At 45.4% G+C, this 6251-nt stretch overlaps 1 long non-coding RNA gene across 1 annotated transcript; it reads right to left on the reverse strand.

Moving 5' to 3' along the window:
• Nucleotides 1–292: 292 nt before the first annotated feature.
• Nucleotides 293–6245, reverse strand: LOC107195874. Its single transcript, XR_001517177.2, has 3 exons — nucleotides 5983–6245; nucleotides 1664–1793; nucleotides 293–513 (listed from the first exon to the last, which is right to left on the reverse strand). It is a non-coding gene; the product is annotated as an uncharacterized LOC107195874 (long non-coding RNA).
• Nucleotides 6246–6251: the final 6 nt, after the last annotated feature.

Below are 6251 nucleotides of genomic sequence, written 5' to 3' on the forward strand. Positions count from 1 at the left end.
CCAGGATTGGGTCTTCAGTGGGTCAAAGTGGCCTCACAGGCCAGTTCTCTTGTCCCCACTGTCCTTCCTGTGTGGGCTGGCTCCTCTCTGGTCACAAGATGGCAGCAGCAGCCCCAGCCACCTCAGCCTCACTCTATGGAGCAGCCCTCAGACTTTCTCGAGACGTTTTCTCTTCACTCTTTTAAAAATTAAGGACCTCAATGCCCCCAAAGAGCTTTTTAAAACAATAACGTAGGTAATGCCTATTGATATTTACCATTTTATAACTTAAAACTGAGAAAATTTTAAAGTGTTTATTAATTCATTTATAATAATAAACCTTTATGGGTTAACATAAATCACACATTTTCATGAAAAACTACGTTTTCCAAAATAAAACATTGTAGTGAGAGGAGTAGCATCGTTTTACATTTTTTATATATCTCTGTAAATGTCTGGCTTACTAGAGAAGACGTGGGCTCTCATATCTGCTTCTGAATTCAGTCTGCTGTGGTATCGCACGTCATGTAACCTCTGGAAAAGACCAGAGTCCTTCAATCAGAATCATTCATCAGAGTCATTCATGAGAGAATGACAGTGAAAGACGCAAGTGACATCTTAGTATTATTATTAAAACAGACCCCAAAGATCCCTTGAAAAGGGGATCCTTGTGTTTCCTTGTAAGAGCCAAGAAGCTGTTTAGAGCCAAGAAGCTGTTTCTAGAAGCCTTCACCAGCAGATGACCCTCGTGTTCAGCTGACCAGAATGAGATCACTTGACTATTTCTAAGGAAAGAGCAGAACTGGCAGGATTGGCTTCTGCCAACGATTCTTTCATATGCATCAGAACCACCTGTAGAGTGTGTTAAAACTCACTCAGCCCTCAACACCAGGGTCTCTGATTCAGGAAGTTTGGGGCGGAGCCTGAAAATGTGCATTTCTGGCAATTCCCAGGTGCTGCTGCTGCTATGAGAACCACTGGGGCAGACCAGTCGGGGGTGGGAGTCGCCAGGCTTCCCGGAACACACACCGGTGTGAAGACACGGACAGCTTAATAAATTAGGGTTCTCCAGCAAGCAAGAGGGGAGAATGGCTGTTGGTACAACTGTGTTTGCTTTGCTTATATGCTTAGAAAATTTATAGTAGATGCCTCCAAAATAGAGAATACTTGAGCACTGGTGCCATTAGTGACTTTTTTACTAGTTATCAAGTGTATCTTGGTTTCATGGTCAAGGGAAGAAAAGGGTGGGCGAGGGAGAGGGACAGAGAAGGAAAGGATGGGGTAGAGACGGAAACTTAATTTTAAAATGCCCTGCCGTTTTCTCTTCCTCTACAGCCTACCCGGCTTAAGAAAGGTAAATTGGATGAATTTGATATGGAGAAAGTCAATGTAACTGGGGAGGTCTACCCCTTGCAAACTCATTTTGCTATTTTGTATTTTAAGACGTGTGGTGAGGTCTAAAGCTGCACACAGCCAAGCCGAATGCCCCTTGCAGTTAAACTTGTTCTTCACGTTCACACGGCCTAGTAAGATGAAATATTCCTCGTGTATAAATATTCTGAACTATAGAGAAGCCACAGGTTAGGAAAATGCCCTATATCGTTCTTTCCGTTAACAATTTCATTGAAAAGCCTATAGAATTCAGAAGGATCAGAGACCAATGCTGCTTCTGCATTTTACAGACCGAGGAGTGGAGACCAGAGAGATGGCGTGATGTGCCCGCGCTCATCAGTCACCAAGCGGTGGTCCAGATGACAGCTGGGCCTTGCGACCGTGTCTGTTCTTCAGTCCTGACTAGTTTTGCCATGCGGTGGCTAAAACAGAAGTAAGATATAACAAACAGGTTATATATGAATAACAGATAAGCCCAAGTGGTAAAGGTCTTACTGTTGGGTGAAGTCAGTTTCACTGTGTGATGCTTCAGCTCCCAGCCTCACACCCTAACCGCCTTCAGTCCCTAACACTGCAACCCTCGGCTCCCAGCTCCAGGGCTCTCATTCCTGGCAGCCTCCCAGAGGGCAGCCAGTCCCTCCCCCACCAGGTGTGTGTCCAAACTGGCTCCAGCACAGCCCCGGGAGGTCCATGCCGGCTTCCCCAGACCTGCCCAGATGCGGGCCACAGATTCTATCTGCTCCGCTCTCTCAGCGCCCCCATCAGTTGCCTCCCAGCCTTGGGCCGGCATCCTTAGTGCTGAACCTCAAAGGAACTGGTGAGGGCCACTGCTCTGGTTTAGGAGACCGGTTCTGCATATCACAAGGAGAGGCAGGTTTAGGACATTGCAGAAAAGCAAAGCTTGCCCCAGATGACGGTGTCTGCCTGCCTTAGCAGTTGCTTCACTGAGGCCATTTTCAGTATCTTTTGGGAGGCCACCGACTACTCTGCTTAAAGAAAAAATTATGCCCACATTTTCCTACTCAGACGCGGTCTGGTTGTAACTCACAGTTGCCTGAAAGACACCTCAGCAGAGAAGGGGGTGGGAGGGAGGAGAATGACACCTCAACTGGGGGGCCACGTGTGGCAGCCTGCTCACCTCTTCTCCTCATGGGGGGAAGAAGACAGTTATAAAAACGCACTCTCTGTTAAAAGCCATTTTCTGACCAGCCCCAGGTGCAGGCCACAGATTCCATCCGCTCTGCTCTTCAGGCCTCCGAAGGGAAGGCTCCGAGACAGCAGAGCAGATGTTTCCCAACTTTCTCCTTTCCCGAGTGGGCTGGCCCTAGACACCTGGGGCAGGTGTTCTCCTCACTCAGGAGGCGCTCAGCGGGATGGGGTGGAGGGGGTAGTTAGCGGAGGAGGGGTCTAGGCTTTATGATGGAGAGGTGAGGAGGGCCCTGCATTGCTCTCCAAGTGTCCAGCCCAGCTCTCCAGCCAAAACGCAGAGGCCCGGTGGGCTCAAGGCTACCGCTTCCCTGATGGCCCACCCCGTTACAAGGCTCTTCCTTATCTGATCCAAATCCCCCTCCCGTAAACCCATGATCACCATTTCTTGATATGGGCAGCGCTTGGTCCAAAGTAGCAGCTCGACAAATAATTAAAAGGGATAGTATGCCCACGTGGTCATATTCCCCTGCAGAGGCTTTGTCTCTTTCCAGGTTAAGCCTTCCTACTCTCTTGAACAGCTATTTATCAAACTGCGTAACATTATAATACAGCTTCCAGACGCCTTACCAGCCCCATCAGCCTTCATAGGTTGTACTGCAACTTATCAATGTCTTTCTTAAAACGTGCCTGTGGTAGGGTCCAGAATTGAGAGAAACAGTTGGATGCGGCTGGCTATGCAGAGAGAGCACAGCGGACCACGGGCGCATCCTCCTTATTCTGCGTGCTGTCTTTCTGTAATAAGGCCTAAGCTGGCACTAGCATCTTTGGCTCTTGGGATCTCTTGAAAGACAAAAGGCTTGCACGTTATTTTTCAAAAGCTCCAGGTCCTTTGCCATGGACACCGTCCATATCCCTATATCCAAGATCCAGTTTCCCAACCCCTGTGCTGAATTTCTTGGTGGCTGAAGAGCTTGAGTCAGTAGAAACTTTGGTTTCTGAATTCTGTCGTGGCCAGGAAGGAGGGGAGATGTGACCAGGGGTGCTGGGTGACAGGGAGGGGGAAAGGGGCCTTGAGAGAAGCACTTCTGGATCTTCGGTATCTGGATGTCTTAGAGTAACATGATGGGGAGAGAAGGGCACAGAGCCCAAACCAGGCACTGGGCTGTGATTTCTGACCCTTTGTGCCTTCAGGTCCAGCCTTAAGAGTAGCACAGTGGTGCCAAGCCATGGTGCTAGCCCCAAACTCCTTCACAGGTGCACAGCCAAATGTGGATGAGTGTAAAATATTTACATCACAACCTAATTGTCATACTGTTACCAAGATGCCTATCATATCTGGTTTGAGCTCTGAGCTCACCATGTGACCCAAGGCAAGGCAGATGTAAGGACAGTATAATTTTCAAAGAAAGGTCACATATCTCTCAGAATACAATTTGAAAGCTTGATCAGGGTAGTAAGATATTTGTCTCAGACTTGAACCTAGAACTAAAGGACAGCCAGTTAACAGAATCATAATCATGAATGAGAGACAATTTCTTTCAGTAATTACTATTTGACAATTATTGTGGATTGGTTTAATTTCTTCAAAAGTGTTGCCAAATTTTCTAATATTTAAAAGTATTTTAAACACAACAAAATGAGGATTGTTGGACGAGTGGGATTTTAGAGGCCAATGGGAGGGTCCCTATGGCCAAATCTCCTTCCTAATGGCTCCCAGTTGCCTCAGATTACTAAATGAGAGGCACTCATTTTCATTCATAATTAGATTTTTAAAAAACTCTTAAAATGTAGATTCACAACAGATTTAATAGATTGCTATAAATGAACCTTCAAGTTAAAATGTCTTAAGGAAACCATTTTTGTCCTCAAAAGGTAGAGAGAGAATAGGTCCCTAAGGGGAGAGGGTTGAGGGTAAGGTGAGGGGTGGGGGGAACCCACAGAAAGTCACAGGGAACAGAAAGAATGGTAAAAATAAGAACAAGGCACAGTGTTTGGCCCATGGTAAGCATCTAATAAACCTGAGCTATTATTTTTGATTGAGTACCTATTATATATCAGGTACTATACATAAATTATTTCATTTAATTCTTTCAGCAGCCCTGTGAGGTAGATAGTATTTGAATGTATGGTTAAAGAAGCAGTGTTAGGCATCTTGTTCTTATTGTCACTTATTTTTAAGTGGTAGAAGCAGGACTTCAGTAAAGGCACTTATTCCAAAGGCTGTTCACACAACCACGGACACCGTGGGAAACCATGGAGCCAGATGTCACAAGAGTTGGCTGTACGTATGCCCAAGAATGTTCCAATAAAAGAGAGTCTACACATGTGGGCCTTAAGGAAAACTATGCTGGTAGGTGACTATGGTTTCATTTTGCAGAAGAAAAAACACCTGCGTTCTTTCAGACTTGATATTTGTTAAATCACTTTTACACTGTTATATGGATTGTATTTGTTAAGCCAAGGAAGTTCTTCAAGTACATGTTTTCGTCTTTATTCCTTTTACTGACTCTTTCAAGTCTGATGGTAAGGATCGCATTTTTCAAAATTTGCTCCAGGCTCTAGTTGCCTATCCCAGTGTGTGTGTGTGTGTGTGTGTGAGAGAGAGAGAGACAGAGACAGAGACAGAGAGGCAGAGAGACAGAAACAGATGGACAGACAGACACTCTTAGAGGGTAAGGGCCATCTTACATACTTCTTCTGGTTCCCCACCCTCTAGCCTGGTAATGAGCTCAGTTGGAGCATAATACTCATTACATTGAATTGAGTGAGGATTATCTTTTATGTTTAAGATACTCTAAGACCTAAATGTAGTTTTCTTTCTTAAAGGTTTCAAAATTAATTTTAGGGGTATTATAAAATAGCATCATCAAATAATACTGATCTTAATACTTCTATTAAATACGTTATACTTATGTGCATATACACACAAAGCAAATGCCATGTTTAAAAATCACCTTCAAAATTAAAAAAATCCAGGTCGTGCTAGCCAACATTTATGAAATCTTAAGGCACGGAATTCCAGAATTTAAAGACTCCTGGTCTGATTATTTCCTTCCTGACGACCAGAAATTCACAGGGGCAGGAGTTCTCAAATCTGAAGCTGATTTGAGAAATTTGGCAATAAGGCAAAATAGAAAAAAGTTCTGATCCCTTACAAAGAGTGGCTGCTATACTTGACTATAAAGGATTTTTAATGCCTCAAATCAAGGAAGAAAGGATGTCGATCCTATTTTTAAAAACAACTACACATACGTGAACAGCCACACAACCAGCAATGCTATTTCTTTGTACATGATGTAAAATGAAGGACGGATGCAGAAAGTTTCCATTCTTAGCGGGTCATCAATTTAATGGGGGGAGTGGGGGAGAAGCATTAATTCTTTTTCTCTGTGTCAGTTAAGATGACGCTATCCGGTCTTTCCTCCGTTAAGACCAACTGAAAAAGAGAGTCTGAGATCATACCCATCAAAGACACAGCAATGACTGTCTTCCTGGGGCGAAGGGGGGAGGATGCCATGGTTTATTGTCCCGGCAGATCTGTTGTCTCGTGGCTTTCAAGTTAAGACGGTGCGATATCCACTTCCGGCTCAAACGAAGTTCGGTCAGCACAGATCGTTACATGGCCTGGGAGTGAGGGTCTCTCGGGTGGGCGGCCCCGGACCGCACTGGTCGCTCGTTGTTTCCAGGGTCGTCCGGGCCGCGGAGTGGCCTCGCGGGACGGGGGTCGGCGG

The sequence above is a fragment of the Pteropus alecto genome, unplaced genomic scaffold, assembly GCF_000325575.1.
Source record: "Pteropus alecto unplaced genomic scaffold, ASM32557v1 scaffold195, whole genome shotgun sequence".
Classification (NCBI taxonomy): domain Eukaryota; kingdom Metazoa; phylum Chordata; class Mammalia; order Chiroptera; family Pteropodidae; genus Pteropus; species Pteropus alecto.